General features: G+C 45.6%; 1 protein-coding gene across 3 annotated transcripts in view; it reads right to left on the bottom strand.

Annotated features, from left to right (window-relative positions):
* Window positions 1-20,106, bottom strand: part of PCDH15 (protocadherin related 15) — a 637,262-nt gene that overhangs the window by 357,562 nt on the left and 259,594 nt on the right. For all 3 annotated transcript variants that reach the window (XM_059851092.1, XM_059851093.1, XM_059851091.1), the window contains exon 6: window positions 13,229-13,276. The gene's annotated coding sequence lies outside the window, so the exon portion shown is untranslated. The remainder of the gene's footprint in view (window positions 1-13,228; window positions 13,277-20,106) is intronic.

Below are 20,106 nucleotides of genomic sequence, written 5' to 3'. Positions count from 1 at the left end.
TCCAACCTCAATTGGAGCAAAATGCACTTGTGTCTTCCAACACTACAATTTACAGGTGAAAGCAAAGTCCCTGTGTTTGAAATTGTCTGGGTACATGGCAAAGTCCTCTGCAGGGATAAAGGTCAGAGGAGTACCTCAAATTATCCAAACAAGGCCTGGTGGTGTCCAGCCACCTCCTGCCTCAGCTCTGCTTTTGGGCAGCATCAGCTGATTTAATTCTCAGCCCCATTTTGGTGTCTGTGCTTGGTGCTGGTTTGGCTGTGTTTGTCACAGGCTGGCCGAGGCTGCAGGAGCTCAGCGGGCACCTGGTGTCACCTCCCTGCTCCAGCAGGGCCATCCCAGAGCCCAGGGCACAGCACTGTGTGCACCCAGCTGTGCCCCAGCCCCAGGGAGGAGAGCCCCCAGGCTCTGTGGGCAATCTGCTCGGGGCTGGGCACTGCCCAGGGAAGAAGTTGTGCCTCCTGGGCAGGGCAATGGCTGGGCTCAGGCCCTGCCCGTGGCTCTGGTGCCATGGCTGGGCCCCGGAGCAGAGCCTGGGCCCTGCTCTGCCCCTCCTGCCCCCAGGGACAGCCAGGCCTGAGGGCCCCTCTCCGCTGGGGCTCCTCTCCAGGCTGAGCAGCCCCAGCTCCCTCAGCCTTTCCTCATAAAAGACAAAATCAGGGACTCAGCTCAGCACCAGGTGCTTGGAACCTCAACAGGGTCACAGAATTCACAGAATCACTGGGCTGGAAGAGATCTCCAAGATCATCAAGTCCAACCCAGCCCCAACACCTCAACTAAACCCTGGCACCCAGTGCCACATCCAGGCTTTGTTAAACACACCCAGGGATGGTGACTCCACCACCTCCCCTGGCAGACAACTCCAGTACTTGATCACCCTTTCTGTAAAACACTTTTCCCTGATATCCAACCTGTATTTCCCTTGGTGCAGCTTGAGGCTGTGTGCTCTGGTTCTGTCAGTGCTGCCTGGAGAAAGAGCCCAGCCCCAGCTGAGCACAGCCACCTTTCAGGAGCTGTAGAGAGTGATGAGGTCACCCCCAAGTCTCCTTTTCTCCAGGCTGAGCACCCCCAGCTCCCTCAGTGGTTCCTCACAGGGTTTGTGTTCCCAGCCCCTCTCCAGCCTCGTTGCCCCCTCTGGATGCGCTCCAGCGTCTCAACATCCTTCCCAAACTGAGGGGCCAGAACTGGACACAGCACTCCAGGTGTGCCCTCACCTGGGCCAGGTACAGGGGCAGAATGACCTCCCTGCTCCTGCTGGCCACACCATTCCTGATCCAGGCCAGGAGCCACTGCCCTTCTTGGCCACCAGGGCACACTGCTGGCTCATGCTCAGCCGGCTGTGCACCAGCACACCCAGGTCCCTTTCTGCCTGGGCACTGTCCAGCCATGTCCAGTCATGACATGCATTTCCTGCTCCAAGACACCATCAGACCCTTCATTCCTGATCCACTTTTGTTTAAAATTTTTAGAGAGATATTTAAGTATTTCCACTATTTGGGATATTCTACATGTTTCTTCCTTCAGAAGAAAAGCAAGGGAATTTCATCATTGCCTGACTTTGGACTCAGCTAAGCTGAATTTTCCCTGATTTCAGACAGAAGTGGAATTTCCCCTCTCTCTCCAAACAGGCCCTATGTCCCTAAGAAGCTGCCTGTACCCTGAAGTGGCTCTTAGGAGCTTTAACAGTGCAAGGAGGCTTTAAATCAGTTCTGCTCAAGAGATTTTTTCTTTTTCAATCAGTGCTCATTCTTAGTCTGCTTTTCATTAACTAGAAAACAGAGGGTAATTAAGAGAAAACATTGCCATAAATCAACAAGAAATATATATATATATATATATATATATATATATATATATATATATATATATATATAAAAGAGAAAAAACCTTGTACCTAAATGAAGGCGTTTCACAATTTCAAACTACAAGAATTTAATTCAGTTACATTCAGATTTCTGTTCTTATTTTGCATTAAAATGGCAGATTTTTGCCTGGACCAGAAACAATGTGCACACAGTTGTTGTTTTCTGTGACTCCAGCACAAGCAGCTCCTCCTGCCCTTCCCAGGCATGGGAGAGAGGCAGCCCAACCACATTTTCAGGTGCAGCAGGATATTCACAGTCTAGGAGGGGCAAGAAAGCCCAACCCTCCCTTTGCACTTTTCTGAATAAAACAATGGCACTGACAAAAAAAACCAAAAGTGAGCAAGAAATATAAATTGCATGCACACTGACATTAGGATTCAATAGAATAATAGAATCATTCAGTATAAAGAAGACCTTCAAGGTTATCAGTTCTAATATTTGGCTGAATACCACCATGTTCACTCAGTTTGTGAAGAACTGTTGATTTAGATGAAACTGAGAAAATGTCAGTATCCAACAGTAAATGAATTTATTTTAAACCCTATCATAAGAGAATTTGCTTTCCTTTTTGTTGTCTCTCCCTTTTCACCATTCACATTTTCTTGTGTAAGTCTTCTCTGAGGTCCTGCTGAAGTGGTGACAGGGACAAAAGGGACAGTCAGGAAGGAGGAAAAAGGCAAGAAGGGTTAAGTTGATGACAGAAGCATTGCTGGCTCTAAAAAACAAAGAACCTACAACCTATATCCTGAAGAATCTAATGGCCACTCTCATCCCAATGAGGCTTTATCCTGGTGCAGCTGAGGAGTGATCCTGCCTTCCTTTGTCCCAAGCACACAAGGCATGAACTGGAATAGCCGCAGATCAGTTACATCTGTTCAGATTAAATGAAGATTTATCCTAAAACCAGTGCAAGCATCACAGCAGAGTCTCCCAACAGGGCTGGCAGAAACATGGAAAAGATATTTTTCCAATGGCTCTTTGTCACCTCCAGCAGAATGATGTCTTTACCTATTGTATTTTTCAGGTGGTATCTGCTCATGTTTTGTTTTGGTCTCCTCTGCCTTTTAACATTTGAGAAGCTCCTGGGAAGTCTGAAAGGTAAGAGGACAGAGGGCCCATTGGATGAGATGTGAAATTAAGGCCATGCACATCAATGTTTCCCACTGCCAGTCACCATTTCAGCTGTGAAAGAACCTTCCAATGATCAGGTGCAGATGGTGTAGGAGATTCCTGAAGCTGGAAATACAGAGCACAGATGGATTGGTTGGATTTGTAGCTTGAGCAGTTTTTTCACCTCTTGGAAGCTGGAGGAGTGGAGTTACCCCTTGGGTTGATATTCTACAACATATAGAAACCCCAGGGTATTTTAAATTAATTTTATATGAGCAGTACTTGAAATCTGATGGGTCTGTAAACCCATTATTAACACCCAAAACATCAGGTTTTGAGGAATTTCCATATGGATGGAAGCTGCATAACCACAGTTTCATTTTACTTAATGCAATAAGTAAATAATAAACTCACAAATATGGCTATGAATTGATCTCACTTCATCACGTGACATCTTCATCTCTTGGGCAATCCTTTAGTTTATCCTTAGAAGTTTTTCCTTAAAATAGTTTAATCATCACCATCTTAGGCCATTTGGTTATGTTCATTTACTCCTTCAATGACACAAGTGAAACTCTTCCTCACACTCTCAGGAGATTTTAGTGCCCTTTGAGAAATCTTGCAGTGATCCCAAAAAAGCAGAATGGGAATCTTCAGGGAATAAATTGCCTAACTCGTGACACATACCTGGACCCCAACTTTTCATCTACACTATAATAAAATTCAATTTATAAAACATTCCTGCTAGAAATAAGCTAATTTATTAAATACAGTATCACCCATTATGATATGAAAAGCACATTTAAGTGAAAAATGCTGATGTGAAAAAAGTAATTTTGTTTGCAAATTTTCCTTGGAGTGAAACAAAAGTGTGTGTTGAAATTATCCCAAGCAAATCTCTCAGCTCCATCCTTCTAATCATCTTGGTGCCTCCTCTGGATTTGCTCCAAAATGACTTTTTTCCCGTTTTCTCTTTACTTTCTGTCGTCATAACAACTATAGTTCTCCTGTCTTTCTGGAGATAGAGCAGATATGGCCTCTCATTTATTCCTCAGTTCCAAAGCCTCTGGAAGGTGACACTCAGTTGTGGAGGGGATTGGCTCAGACCCTGCTGATATTACCCTGAAAAACTCATCTCCAAGGAGGAACCTCTTTGTTTTCAGCTGGCCCTGGCTGCAGAGGTCACAGGTTTCTCTGGAGGACAGGAATGACACATTCAGTGTATTACTCAGGCAGGAATTGAATTACTGCTCTCCCAAGCTTGGCATTTGACTTGGCTGTCAAGTACACAACATCTCATAAAAGGCACTGGGCTGTTTCACTGTGCTGACTTGCAGCTCTCAGAGGCTGCAGGAGACGGGGTTGGCTTTGCCTTGATGTTCAGGAAGGAGGCTTGCCAATAATTTTAAACCAGATGAATAAACATGTGCTCTGTAAGGCTCTTTTTATACAAATTTAATAACGAGTTTCAGAGGTTGAGGTGAGAAGAGAGGGAAGTTTGGATAAATAAAAGTGTAGGAATGTCCCAGGAGGGCCTAATGTGTGTCTAGCAAATGTTCTATGCATTGCAGCACTTCTTTTCTGACTGTAGCAGCAGTTTCAAGGCAAGGGCTAGGAGGTGGTGGATCAGTCCTGGCAGGGGTTCCAGGCCACCTTTGGAATTAATTTCAAGTATGATCTCAATCTCTGTTTTACAGAATGACAGGCATGATGCAGAGCCTGGCATCACTCATGTGGTGAAGGAACAAAGCCCAGAACACACCCCAAATAACACAAAACCAGTCCAAGACAATGCTCCAGAAGGGTTTGAAGAGGAAGCTGAGTGTGAAGGCTTCATCCCAGAAAAGTCTGTGTCCCAGGCCAGGCCATGACAGGTGAATCCTGCAGAGGGACAGGCAGCAAAGGCAGCACTCTCACACTCACCAGCCAGGAGCAGAGCAGGGGGAAGGGCTGTCCACCAGAGCAGCAAACCCGGAGCCTTGTGCAGGCACTGCCCAGAGAGGTGAAATGCTGCCACTTCTGCTGCCACTCTGCCTATTCTGTACAATTCCAGAATATCCCATTCGAAGTCTGCTGGGATGCCAGAGAACAGGATGTTCTACCTCAGCTCCAGAGTGGTTTGGAACAGCTCCAGTACAGAGCAGCCTGTTTAAGAACAAGAGAGTCGAAGGAATGTTTTTGTAAGGCACTGCAAAGTTTGCAGTGACCATGGAGGATTCAGAAGCAGAGTCTTAGCCAGTCAGCACCATTTTATAAACAGTCATGTTTAAAGCAACACTAAATCAGCCACTGGTCCTTGAGGGTCAGAAGCACAGAATAAGCTGGGGAGCCTCTAAACAAAGAGTTTCATCTTCCCAGAACAGCAGTGTGGGCGTAACACCTTGCCCACATCTCCAAAAAGATCTGTTAATGGGAAGATGTAGAATTATAGAGCACAAGGTTGTTCAGTAGGGCCACATCACCATCCTATGGCTTCTCCTGAGGGACAGCTCCCATCTCTGCTCTGGGAGCAGGGAATGGCTGGAGCTGGGCCAGGGGAGGTTTAGGTTGGATTTCAGGGAAAGGTTCTTCCCCAGAGGGTGCCAGCACTGCCCAGGCTCCCCAGGGAATGGGCACAGCCACGAGGCTGCCAGAGCTCCAGGAGAGCTTGGAGAATGTTCTTAGACATGGGATGGGATTGTTGGGGTGTCTGGGTGAACCAGGAGTTGGATTAGATAATCCCTGTGAATCCCTTCCAATTCAGAATATTCCATGATAATACATGAACCTGCTTCTGCCCAGACCAAATTCCTAAAGATTTTGGAAGAAGCTTTGACTAAACCAAGAACAAGGAGTGTGGGCAGATGTTGCTGTTATGGCCAGAGCCAACCACTCAGAACCATGGAAGAAATCCAGGGTCCCCCAAGGAAGAAATAAAGAAAAAAAAATACAAACCTTAAACCTTCATTTTTCTCACTTCTCTGTATCAGATGCTTGCACATCTTGATTAGAATTCAGGATGACTCATATTCCATGGCCCTTCTAATCCCTAAAATACTACCACCACACAGAGTTGCTTGCAAAGATGCTCTAAGGCATAGTGAGCAAAGTCCCTGATAGGAATTTTCGTCCTCTTTATTCAAATAAATTTTAATTCTTTTCCTTTTCAGACCTCCAGACTGATACATAACAGCAGCCACTATTTAAATTAGGTGGCAATGGTGAGTTTCTGTGATGTACTGTCCATTATTTTAAATTAAACTGAGAAAAAATGGACTCTTATCACAACTATTGAAAGTGGCTTTCCTTTCCTGTCGATTTACATCCAAATAACCAACTTATCAACCTTGCAAATGTCAACCTGCACTGAGGCAAGGAGGTGTGAAGTTCTTAAGCAGACACTCTCCTTGGGACTGAAAGGTCAGTGTGCATGTTATTTATTCTTCCTGGGGAAAGATTCTACTCTTAAGTCAGGGAAGGCTTTTGCACTATCCACAGAAATAATAAAGGAAGGCTTTAACCAAGGAAAGACCAGCCCCAGCCTAAGTCAAAAAAGATTCTTCAAAAGGGTTCATTGTTTAACATACAGACAGAAATATATCCAGAGAATAAAATGAGGAATGGAAGAGCATTGTCCTCCAAGGAGTGTCCAGGCACAAGCTCAGGCTTGGATTCAACTCCTCTTGAGGGAGTCAAAACTGCCAAATCCACTCTGACTTCCACACAGGAATGTCTCTTACTGGCACCTCTTTTCCACCAGTTTTAAATACCCTCAAAAACCATCCTGTCCTGGTTTTGGCTGGGATAGAATTAAATCACAACACAAACTTGTGTTCCTCTGTTTCACTCCTCTTCTTGGAAACCCCAATAACCACTAATATGGCAAAGGCAGTCCTGCTGCCTGGCTGGCTCCCACTGCCATGACCAACAGAGCAACCCAACATTTTGTTCCTTATGGCATTATTTTAGTGCAGAGAATTGAGATGGGGTGGTGAAAATAGGAAGATTTGTGGCTGGAGAGATCAAGCACCGGTGTCAGCTGGGGTGACAGATGAAATAAGAAAACAGCACTGCACTACAACACCATTTTTAATGTGCCAGAACCACTGCTCTGAGGGGAGACACAGCAGCAATGCAGCTCCTGCAGCAAAATGTATCAAAATAATCCTAATTTCTGAAGAATAAAGCCATTATTCTTGTAACATAGGACAGTCTTGCCCTTAAGCTTCCTTGAACACACTGTTCTGGCTTCTAGTGCAGCAGCACAAGGGAAGTCAGAGAGTATCTTAGAATCACTAAGGTTGGAAAAGACCTTTAAAATCACCAGATCCAGCCATCAACCAGTACCACCACGATGTTCACCACTAACCATGTCCTCAAGTGCCATATCCACACATTTTTGAACACCTCCAGGGATGGGCACTGCAAAGCTCCCTGGGCAGCCCCTGCCAAGGCCTGAGCACCCTTTCCATGCAGAAATTCCTGCTGCTGAGCCTCCCCTGGCCCAGCCTGAGGCCCTTTTCCCTTGTCCTGTCCCTGTTCCCTGGCAGCACAGCCTGACCCCCCAGCTGTCCCCTCCCTGTCCCAGGGAGTTGTGCAGAGTGCAAATATCTGATTCCCAGGTCACCCAAACTGCCAGAAAACAGAGACCAAAAAGGCACAGCCTCTTATAAAATCAAATCACGTCAATGATTCATCAGAGATTTCATAGAACCCTTTTATTTTTTTCAATCAAGCCAGGTGAATTCACCAGACACAAGGTTTCACTGACGAGCTGAAGCTGTTTAAAATAATTTCTTCACACTGGCTTTTAGCATAAGGAAATGCAAAGCCTTCTCCCTTCTCTGTTAATTAATGTGAAGTCTCTGGCTTATGACACACCTTTGCCAGCAACTTCCCTCTTGCATCAAGTCCCTATCAGGATGTTTATCAGGAAGCATTTATTTAATGACATGGGGTTCTAAATGGCTTCCTTTAATGACACTATTTTACCCATGGTGTGTGAGATCTGGAACACAACATATGCAGATATTTTCTTGGTAATGTGTAACTGGAAAGCTGGGATACAAATAACAAGTGAGGCATTAATGGAATGGAAAATAGGGCAGAAATCACAGAATCACTCATGGTTTGGGCTGGAAGGGACCTCAAAGCCTATTCAGTCCCACCCATGTCATGGACAGGGACACCTCCCACTGTCCCAGGCTGCTCCAATCCCTGTCCAACCTGGCCTTGGACACTGCCAGGGATCCAGGGGCAACCACAGCTGCTCTGGGCACCCTGTGCCAGGGCCTGCCCACCCTGCCAGGGAAGGATTCCCCCAGACTGTGCTCTTATCTGGGATTGTCCAGACCCAGGGGCAGCACCAGCACTTGGCCTTGTTAAACCTCATGAGATTCCCACGGGCCACCTCCTGAGCCCCTCTGGATAGCCCTGTCCTTGAGCTGTGTCCCTGCACCCTCAGCTTGGTGTCTCCTGCTCTTGCTCTGCCATGGATTCATGTGGAAGGGGCTACAGGACAGCATTTACAGCTCATGGTGGCAGCAGGCCTGCCCTTGGGCTGAAATGAGGAGATGGACAGCTCTGCAAGCAACACAATTAGGGATTTTTTTCTTTTTTGGAGAGGGGTAAAAGCTACACAAAGACTGAGAAGCTGCATTCCCTTTCCATTTGCTAGGAAAACCACAATTTTATCTCTCCTCACCCAAGGCTTCTGGTTCTCTGTGCCCAAAGCTAAATTATTTCTCTCCTCAGAGCAGGAGAACAGCCTGCTGTGAGGGACACACAGAGCTTCACCACTTCCTCAAAACTGGGACACACAGAGCTTCACCACCTCCTTCTCACAGCTGTCCTCTGTTTCCCAACCAGCACAGTCTCCCTGTCAGTGTGGGGGGGGGGGGGTCTTTCCAAGGGAACACTGTCTTCATTGCTGCTTGGACATTAAAATTGTTCTGAGTCTTGTGGCTGGTTTCTTAAAATCAGCAATCCCTGAACACTTCTAATGTGTGGTTAGCAAAGCACTTGCCCTCTGTTGTCACTGAGGTCACCTGGGGCTTGGTGGGACACTGTAGGGGCCACTGTCTAAAGGAGCCTGTCTGTTCATGCTACTCTGCCCAAAAACCTTCCTCTGTTAAGAAACAAATGAAAAGGTTGAACCAACTGGGAGGACTCTTTTTACCCATCTTTCATCACTTCATACACTCAAACATGCAATGTCCTTCTCCTTTCACCTTTGTTTATCTTCAACACAGGCCAAAGAACTCCTGTGGGATGGAGCATCCCCAAACTAACTCTTGGACAGTACCAGGGAGAGAAAAATCACTGTTCAAACAACCAGTTCTGCAAAGTCTTTGCTCTTTCCTGGAGTCCTGACATTCCTTTTGTCCCAGAGGCTCTGACTCCCTCTCAGCTGATCCCACTCCATTCCTTCCAACCCTCTGGGAATGCAGGGACTGTCTGTCTGCTGCTCTGAGTAATCCAGAACATGTTACACATCCCCTGCATTATTTATACTGGCTACTTACAAGTTGATTTTTATTTATTTAAAGTTTCCATCTGTAGGTTCTGGCTCCCTTTCAAAATCTCCCACTTTCCATCGTGTTCTAATGGATATCTGTTCTCTGGGAACATCTGTCCTTAATGGGCCCTGTTAGTTGTAACAGTGACACCATTTTCCATCTTATTACATGCACACAGTTTTCTGTTTGTTTTTTAAATCCCCACGATGTTACAGCTTCCTTTCATTGTAAAAGGACAACAACAAAAGAAAAAAATTAGTTTCAAGTCTTGATGAGTTGTTGATTCCCAACAAAAATGTCAACACTGCGTTTGCAATGAGACACCTCAGTATAGGGAAATATTTTGCACTGCTTAATTTATGAAATTATTAAAACCAAGTTGATGAAAATGCGTTGGCTCACATCACTAAGGGTCTCCTGTTAGTTCCATTCTTTTAATCTGCTTCTTTAATTCTTTCATTCAACTCTTTTACAAGAGTTAGGATTTTTTAGGAGCCCCATCAACAGTGGTTCCTTGCTCCTTCCCTTTTAAGCCCCAGGTCAAGCTACAAACAACCCCTTCACAGGGGAGTCCAATAAACCCAGAAATCCCTCCCTGACAGGAGCAACCCCTAAGGAAGAGCAGAGATATTCATCCCACAGGACAATTTCCCTAAACTTCCCACTGACCCCAAAGACTTGCAACTCACTTGATTCCTTATAAAAAAGGATTTCTGTTTTTCAGGCCCTGCTGTGGAACTTCCAGAACTAAAGTTCATGGAACAGGATTGTTCCTAACATGGAACAGGTTGCCCAGAGAATCTGTGGCTGCCCCTGGATCCCTTGGAAGGGTTCCAGGCCAGGTTGGACAGGGCTTGGAGCAACCTGGGATAGTGGAATGTGTCCTAGCCCATGGCAGGAGGCCTTTCCAACCCAGGCCGTTCTGGGATGATTCCTTGATGATGATTCTGGGAGAGGTATCTTTTGTATTTTACAGCTCTTGCCTGGTGAGTGTCCAGCTCAGCACGCATCACCCAGGGGTGGAATTTTTGTCTTCTTCCCTTTGCATCCACCTCTGGAGGATTTCACCTGCCACTGCCTTGCCCAGCAGCTAATTCTGCCCCAATCATGCTGCAGTGTCCCACAGTCAGCACTCAGCTGCAGTGCACTGGAGGAAGCACTGGCAGCACACCCCGTGTCTTTTGCAGCTCATTTATCAGTTGAGTATCACAGGTTTGTGCAGATTCCTTGGAGACTGTGCTGCTGTCATCCTCTCACTCAGGAAACTGCTCAGTTACTCCAACCTTCTGTTTCCTATCTTATGACCAATTTTTTCACTGATTTGTACAGCATTCCTTTTCTTTCTCATCCTTTTGGCTTTAATCCCAAATCCTCAGAGGGATGGACACAGCACAGCACACTCGTGATGACTTACTCCTGTTCCACTGATGAAGACCCATTTTGGGGCTTATTTGCTCCTTTTAACTATCATCTTGGTATCAGTCTGAGGATGCCACTCTGCAGGTGGGGTTGTGCAAAGATTTCCCATCCCTGGCAGTGCCCAAGGCCAGGCTGGACAGGGCTTGGAGCAGCCTGGGACAGTGGAAGGTGTCCCTGCCCATGGCAGAGGCATGGACCTAGAAGAGCTCCCTCTGGAGCTCCCCCTGGGAGGGCTCTTCCCCAGCTCTGTCCCAGTGGCTGAGCTGCTGCAGTTCCCCTACCCTAATGCAGGTTTCCTCTCTCAAGGAACAAGACTGCTCACTTAGAGCCCGAGATCCACCCTGGCTTGGTTCCATTTCTTTGGTTTGTTTGGGGATTTTTTGGAGAGGAGGAGGCAGATGGGCTGGTTCCATGAAAATCAGTTCCAAGGCTGCTACAATAACCCACTTCTTGCTAGTCTGGCACCTTCCTCCTACTCTCCAGGCAAGGTTGGCTTCACACCTGCACCAATTCACACTTGATGGAATCAGGTTCAGAACTTGATATTTTAGATCTAAAATGTTATTTATTCTGACTTTGTAACATACCTAGGCTCTGAACTATTTAGAGGAAATGGCAGTTCTTGGAGGAACAGGTGTCCTGGCAAATTCTGGAGTTGTGAAAGCTTCAGCTACGTGCTACAACCAAACACTCTCCCTGAAAAAAAAGTTGAACTTCCATATGCTGAAACTCTTGTTTTGTTTACAGCAGCCCCTTGCTCTTAGTCCCTAACACAATGGCTTATGATTAAATTTTATGCTGCATTTGTTCTATAAATCCACAAAGTCAACAAAATTCTTTTGTGTAATTCTTCTGTCCTTCACAGCATTACAGGAGTTTCAAAACCTGCATCAAAGACCTTGTGCCAAGGTCACTGAAGGAGTATTAGGGAGGGCTCTTGATGAGTCCTGTCCCTCAGGAATGTTTCAGGTTCCTCCCCTGCACCTGGAGCTCACCTCATCCTGTCCCAGTCCCCTCTTTTCCAAGCTCCTTATAATTCCTGTAATAATCTCTGCCATCTCTGCTTTCAATAATAATTTCCTCTGGGAACTGCACTGAATAAATGCTGCCTATAAATCCAAAGAGCTTAAGCCCCCTGCATCTCTGTAGTGTGAGATGTTCACTGGCTCAGCAAAAAGAACCAGGCTGCTACTCAGATCAAGTCACCTGCTGAGCAGAATTTTCCCTTTTATCCCCCTTTTCACTCAGGACCTTCTGGGTTACTCTTTGTTCCAAACCTGACCTAAGAAATCTGCTGATCTGCATGGACTTTCCAGGATCTCCTTCTGCCCAGTATTCTCACATCAGAATGCATTCTATTCCCAGATGGAAATAAGCATTAAAGGTTTTTGCTAGGGAGCAGAGATAACAATTGAAAAAGTGATGGATTCGCTTTCTCCAAAGGAAGTCACTAACAAAGCCAAGAGCTTTGCTATGCTTTAGTCAAATAAATCACACAGACTCAGCAACAAAAAATCCCAACTAAAAGGAAAACTGGAATTGAAGGATGATTTTCCAGCTTCTTCCCTTGACAGCAACATTAAACTGATGTGGATGTAGAAGGGGAATGGAAATCCTGTGCTGACAATTTCTTTGGCAAGAATTAGTTCCTGCCATTTGAGAAGAACTGTTTCATATTGCTCATCAAGTTTTGAATCTTTATCTGAATTTTTCCTAGAAAAGAAATAACTTTTTTTTCATTGCAGTTTATGTTGGCACCTGAGTTCAGTGCCCAGAAAAAAGAACCTGCCACATCTTCTCTTCCTTCTCCTCCCACTCTTGTGTTCAAAATCCCAGCCAGAATTCAAACAGAGCTTGAGGGGAGAAAATCCTGGCCATGAGATGTGCATTCCCAATAAAACCAAGCCTCTTTTTCCTGTGGCTCAGCAGAGCTGCTGAGCCAATTTCCATCTTGTGATTCCAATCAACAAATTGTCAGTGCCACAGAGTGTGCAGCAGCTGGCATTCCAGAGGGACACGTTTTCCTTTCTTTCCCCACCACATTTTCAGAGGTAGTAATTTCAAAGGCATGACCCTCATCATGGAAGCATGGTTCTCATTGTTTGCCTGTACAGACATCCTAACACATTCCTGAATTTAACACCAGGAAGCCAAAAGTTAAGGAATACAATGAAACAAAAAATAATGTCATTTTCAAGAAGTGCAGTGGACAAATTGGCAAATCAGCTTTGAACTCAGCCTCAAGGAACACAGATTATTACAAATATTCAAGAGAGAATTTTGGGAACAATTTCCAGCAAAAGCATGCCCATATAAAAAAGGGAATTATCACAGTACCTTAACTGCACTTCTCAGCCATTGCTGTGGAGATTATATGTCGATCACCTGGAAAATGTAAAATAGAAGATTAATTATATTGTTCATATCTTAATTACTGTTTAAGAAGATCAACTAATCTGACACTTTTTCCTTTATTTAAATAGTTTTCACTTGCCAAGAAAACAGAGAAGAGCAGAACACACAGCTTTCAATATCAGCTGTTTTATTCCTGATAAAGGTAGCTTCAATAAGAAAAATAACAAGAAAACAATGCCTGAGGTTTTCATTAAAGTAGTTTACATATTTTCATGAAGGCTGTCAACTTGGAAACCAGGCAGTAATTCATAACATGTTTTATTCTTCTAAAATACCCACCCTTAAACACATCAGGCACTTATCTATAATTTTTTTTGAATCAAATATATTCTCTGCCCTTCCCCAAGATGAAATAGTGAACAGGAAAATCTCTGACTGGATCTTTCCAGCTCCTTTTTACCGTGTGCCTGTGAGTTATCCCAGGGATGGACAACAAAACTCCGGAGTGCAGGGATATTTTGGGGCTGCTTCTCCAATGTTTATCCAGCTGAGACTGTGCCATGGAGGAATTAACGAAAATTCAGGAAGCATTTGAGCCTCCAGGCATGGACTGGGTTGGAGGTTTCCCTTTTCTCCTAGCACCAAAGGGAAATACAGGGCAGAGACCTCAGGGCTCCAAATGGGGAGGGAGAGACCCAGAAAAGTGGGAGGCACCTTGAAACTTGTTATTGGGGGACTTCAAATTGCCCAGGTGCTGGGCTCATTTTACCTTTTGCTTTTGGGAAAAGCCAGGTCCTTATAAACACATATCATTCCTTCCCAATATCCCACCCCTCCCTGCCCTCTGGCAGTGGGAAGCCATTCCCTGTGTCCTGGCCCTCCATCCCTTGTCCCCAGTCCCTCTCCAGCTCTCCTGGAGCCTCTTTAGGCCCTGGAAGGGGCTCTGAGCTCTCCCTGGAGCCTTCTCCTCTACAGGCTGCTCAGCAAAGAATCCATATTCCACTGGAATTTGCTAGCTTGCCGTGCTCTCCAATTCTCCCAAGCAGAAACAGGGAATTTTAGGCACACATCGTTTGCTTTGCAATAACCCAAGAAAACCTGCTGCCTTGTTCTGAGGTGGAATAAATCCACACCACATTGGGCTGTGAAATTTAGGAGATAACTCCCAGCTTTGAAAGCTGATGGAAATTTGGGGAAATACGTGCATGTTGGACTTCCAACAAAATATTCCATAAGGGGAAACAACACGGTATTTTCATAGCCTTCAGAATTTAACTGAGTATAAATGGGTAAAGCTTCATTAACAAGACACCAGATGTGTGTGGGAGTGCATCACTCTTCCCAGGCCTGCTTGACCAAATCATTTATCTCCTCTATATATAAATACATATATATATATACAAAAAGAAAGAAGTACAACCAGACAAAAATAAGGCACAGACAACGCACAGTTCATTTCAGCAGATATTTGTTTGTATTGCTGAAGACATCCAACAGTTCTAATATATTTTAAAAAAGAAAAATAAATGTTCCCAGCAGAGAAATATTTTGCAGAAATTTACACCTGAAAGAATTCCTATGCTGTGCTTTAAACAGAGCTGGGAGAGAAGAAGTCTCCAGAGAGACCTCCCAAGTCCATTCCAGTGCATAAAGGGGCTCCAGGAGAGCTGGAGAGGGACTTGGGACAAAGGGATGGAGGGACAAGACACAGGGAATGGCTTCCCAGTGCCAGAGGGCAGGGATGGATGGGATATTGGGCAGGAATTGTTCCCTGGCAGGGTGGGCAGGCCCTGGCACAGGGTGCCCAGAGCAGCTGTGGCTGCCCCTGGATCCCTGGAAGTGCCCAAGGCTAGGCTGGACTTTGGGGCTTGGAGCAGCCTGGGACAGTGGAAGGTGTCCCTGCCCATGGCAGGGGGTGGGATGGGAGATCTTTAAGGTCCATTCCAAAACTGAGGATGGCAGGGAAGCTGCTCTGGGCTGTGTGAAACAAGCACGTTCGGCCAGCAGCATGGTCACCTCTGGATTCCACTCCCAAAAATCCACACTGTTAAGGCTGTAATTGCTTTGCCCAGAGAATTCCCAGTCCCTCAGGCATGGATGAGAGGTACTAAATGAATTCCACTGCCATGACAACAGAGTTTCCTCCTTGCTTTACTCAGAGATTAATGCCCATTGTCAGCAGCTTTTATGATAAATGATCGTCATTGTGAATTTTGGTAATGAAGATGCATCATGCTGTGTGTTGTTCACACACTGCAGAACACTTCTCCCTCTAATCAGCAAGGGCTTGGAGCTCTGGAGATTGTTTTGCAGAAAAAAAAATGCTGCTGGGATGGGAATTGGTTTTATTTTAATGTTGGAAATAGAGCCAGAGTCTCCAATTCTGAGTTTCCCTGGAAGGTGATGACAGAACTTTGGGCTGTGGCTGTTCCATCAGCCTGGGCTCTGGTGTGAGAGGAGCAGGGGGAAGCAAGAACTGCTGGACCCATTTCATCCACACTGTCTATAATTTTGGGGTTCACTTTGGATGTTAACACTCCTCCTGGGAAGGACCAGTCACCCCCTTGGGCTCTCACACCCCTGTTAGTGGGAGCAGAGCATTTGGTGCCCACTGGACACCAAATCTGCTTTAGCTTTCTCATTCACAGGCACAAAACCACACAGAATTAACCTAAAATTCAATAAACAACAATAAGCACCAATGGCTTTAGAATAATTGTGCAATACTGTACTCACTACCTGCACATTCCATGCTGAAATTAAAGAACAACTTAATTTTTACAATTGGCAACTGCCTGAAAAAACGATTTCCATCGTTAAATCTGAAGCATTATTTTGGTGTATTCCTAAGAGTCTCAATTTTGAGGGCAGCCTTCTCCTTTTTAAGGGCTATGGAGATGATTAAAGGGGTGGAAAGGCCGGGAGGTCTGGAAGTGTTCACCTGGAGAAGAGAAGGCTTCAGAGAGACCTCCATGTCCATTCCAGGGCCTAAAGGGTCTCCAGGAGAGTTGGAGAGGGAACTGGGACAGGGATGGAGGGCCAGGACACAGGGAATGGCTTCCCAATGCCAGAGGGCAGGGCTGGATGGGACATTGGCAGGAATTGTTCTCTGGCAGGGTGGGCAGGCCCTGGCACAGGGTGCCCAGAACAGCTGGGGCTGCCCCTGGATCCCTGGCAGTGCCCAAGGCCAGGCTGGACAGGGCTTGGAGCAGCCTGGGACAGTGGAAGGTGTCCCTGCCCATGGCAGGGGTGGCACTGAAAGGGATTTAAGGTCTCTTCCAACTCAAAGCACCCTGGGATTCTGTGGGAAAAGCTTAGGTGGGTTCAAGAAGCAGTTTGGCAGCTCTGTGCTGGAAGTGTCCAAGGTCAGGTTGGATGGGGCTTGGAAGAGCCTGGGATAGTGGAAGGTGTCCCTGCCCATGGAACTGGATGAGCTTTGATGTCCCTTCCAACCTCAACCATTCCACAATTGTGTGATTAAAACAGTGGGGTTAGGAATTGGATTATGGGAGTGGGATGAGAGGTGGGGATGAGGTTTAGGTTTAAAGTCAGGGCTCCAGGTTTTGGTGGTTACACCTCTCCAAAGAGTCCCTCAAAGCTCCCTCCCAGTCCGACCCTACCTGAACCCTCCTGACCCCCACAGGCACCATTAGTTGGGAATTAAGAAAAAGATCACTTTGTTAATTTCTTGGCCCTGCCCTATTTGTTTCTACCTGAGGTTTACTTTTTTCTCCCCAGCATGACATTTCCACTCAGCCTCTTCCTCACCCAGAGAAGTAACTCATGCAAGTGCTCAGAAATGTTAAAAAACAGCATGAGGACCAGTATTACCTCAGCTAGGGAAAGCAAATTCCCATTTTTCATGAAGCAAGACTCCTAAATCTCTCCTGCAGCTTTGAAAATTACCCTCTTTATTTTAATTAGGCCAGTGTTACCTGTAATGATGCTTACAGTGTGTTCATTTTCCTCTATCACCCCAGCAAACTCCATCTCTCTGCTTCTCTCAGTGGCTCACTTGGCATTTTGATGCAGAATTTTAGAAAATTTTATCCCTAACTCAAGAACTTAAAGAATACTGATCAGGCCTTGAAATATTCACAGAATCTGCTTTCTGCAAAGACAAATCTCTCCCATTTTTTGCTGCTTTCAAGGCACATTCGTGAACCAAAATTGGTTGGGGTGGGGGCAGCAGAATTCCTTTGCTTTCAACATTTTTTCTCCTCATCTGCAGCAAAAAACAGGGTTTGGTTTTGTCTGAAAATTGTGTTAAAAGTTTTCAGCAGAAAAAACAGAAATGCCACTATATCCTCTAGAAATAATACAACTAATACTCATCTGCTCCAGGTTTGAGTTATAAATATACACTCATATATTACAAATTTACTGTTAAATATACACTCAAATATACACAAATTTGCTGGTTAAAAAAAAATAAACACAGGTTTTGTTCCTAGAATCTTTTGAAAACAACCAGCTTCCAAAAAGTCTCCATCAAACACTACAAATATGTAAAGAGTACTACCCTGGCATTTTTATTAAAAGTTTTCTTGTCAAATCAGAGCCATGAAAATCTGATTTACTGCCAACATTTTTTGTGGAAAAATCAACACAGTCATGTTTTTCTTGGCAATGGGAAGTAAGCTTGAGTTAAAGTAAGATTTGTTTTAGCATTATTTCATGTTTTCTGAATACATTTCATATATATTTATGTCTGCCTCTGTTTCTACTGCATGGAAATGCTGCTCTCACCCAGCTGGTGGAGCTTGCTTGGCTGCACATGGGAGCAGTGATTGAATTCCAAAATAAAAATCCAAGTTTGCTTTTCTGTGCTCTTTGCCACACAAACTCACAACTGCATCTGAAGTATATTTAAAGAATTTACTGCTTGTGATAAAATTAAACTTCCAAAGTAGTTTTAAAAAGACTTAGGGATCTTTTTCTAAGGGCAGTTTGTTCAAAATTCCACAATGTCGTGGAAAATGTTTGGTCTTAGGGACTGCAAGCTGCTCAAGGTGGAACTTCAGTGTCCAGTGTGACATTCTGATAAATCAGAGCAGAAAATGGAATTCAATAAGGCACTGAACTTCCCAGATTTTTGAAAACTTGACGTGTGGGAGGTTCATAACCCACCCAACAGATGACAGAGATGCTCTAATGCAAGATGTCGAGCGTGACAGCCTGGCCAGGAGCTGAGAATTCCAAGAAGTCAGGATTTGAACTGCTTTGTAAAAGCACAGATTGGTTTGGATTGGAAGGGACCTTAAAGTACATCTAGTCCCACCCCACCCTGGCTTTGGGCACTGCCAGGGATCCAGGGGCAGCCCCAGCTGCTCTGGGCACCCTGTGCCAGGGCCTGCCCACCCTGCCAGGGAACAATTCCTGCCCAATATCCCATCCAGCCCTTCCCTCTGGCACTGGCAGCCATTCCCTGTGTCCTGGCCCTCCATCCCTTGTGCCCAGTCCCTCTCCAGCTCTCCTGGAGCCCCTTTAGGCCCTGGAAGGGGCTCTGAGTTGTCCCCAGAGCCTTCTCTTCTCCAGGTGAACACTTCCATCCCTGGAATGTGGTGTGCAGGTAGCACAGGGGCACTGCCTTGCTTCTCCCCATCATATTCCTTTTGGAAGATGTCTTAAAGCACAAAAGAAATGGGTCCTCCAAGAAGGAGCACTATTGTATTTGCTGGGAAATGCCCCGACAAAGGCAGGAATGATGCGTTTGACTCCATGTTCTCAGAAGGCTCATTTATTACTTTATGATACTATATTATATTAAAGAACACTATACTAAACTATACTAAAGAATATAGAACAGATACTAAAGGCTAAAAAGCTAATAATGAAAACTCGTGACTCTTTCCTGACACAGCTTGGCCCCAGTTGGCCAGAGTAAAAACAACTCACAGCAGAATGCAATGGAACAATCACCTGTGGGTGAACAATCTCCAAACACATTCCACATGAGCACAACACAGGAGAAGCAAATGAGATAAGAATTGTTTTCCTTTTCTCTGAGACCTCTCAGCTTCCCAGGAGAAAAATCCTGGGTGAAGGGAAGTTTTTCAGAAAATGTGAATGCCATAGAGCACCCCAGTGGTTTGACATGAGGAGAAATGTCAAAAATACATTTTCTCTAGCTAATTCAGGCTGTAATGGCTTTAGCTCTCTTAATCCTGACTTCTTTCTAAAAGCAGAAAACACGGTGCCAGCCCTTTGCTGTGCAATCTCGTATTCATCAGGAAGCTGGAGAGAAACCCAGGGAGAGGCAGAACTCGTGGATCTGTCCTCAGCAGCTCCAGCTCCACCAAGAGCCAAGCTGGCAGTGCCCATGTGTGTCCCTGCCCACGTCCAGCTGCTCCTCACTCTGTTCTGGCCAGGCTCCCACGCCCCCAGCCCTGCTGGGAGCAGGGACCACGCACTGCTCCAAATCTGCTTCCATCACAGCCAAATGAGTGGAAGGGATGGGTTCATTTGGGAAGAAACCCTGGAAGCTCCACGACTGTGGGGTTTGGGGAGGTGGGAATGCAGGGACAGGGGTAGAGAGCTGCACTTTGTCCTTCTCAGCACAGACAGGGACAAACTGGGAACAGCCTTTGCACTCTGGAAAGATGGCGTACCTACCCCTCAGCATGCATTTCAAACCTCAGTCCTCAGGGGAATTTAGGTCTGCACCAGACACAGGGTTCAATCAGATCCACGTTTCTGCAGTTACAAACTGACTGCAAGAGGCACCAAATGCAAAACCCACACAGGACAGGAAAGGATTTGGGATTTATCTGTGCAAACATGGAGCTGCAGCTGCTCCTGGGCCATAAACACAATGCTGTGGTTTCAGCACCAACCTGGGCTCAACCAGAGCTGGGATG

The sequence above is a fragment of the Haemorhous mexicanus genome, chromosome 7, assembly GCF_027477595.1.
Source record: "Haemorhous mexicanus isolate bHaeMex1 chromosome 7, bHaeMex1.pri, whole genome shotgun sequence".
Taxonomy (NCBI): Eukaryota; Metazoa; Chordata; class Aves; order Passeriformes; family Fringillidae; genus Haemorhous; species Haemorhous mexicanus.
The sequence above is the reverse complement of the archived record's forward strand: the minus strand, read 5'-3'. Positions and strand labels throughout refer to the sequence as shown.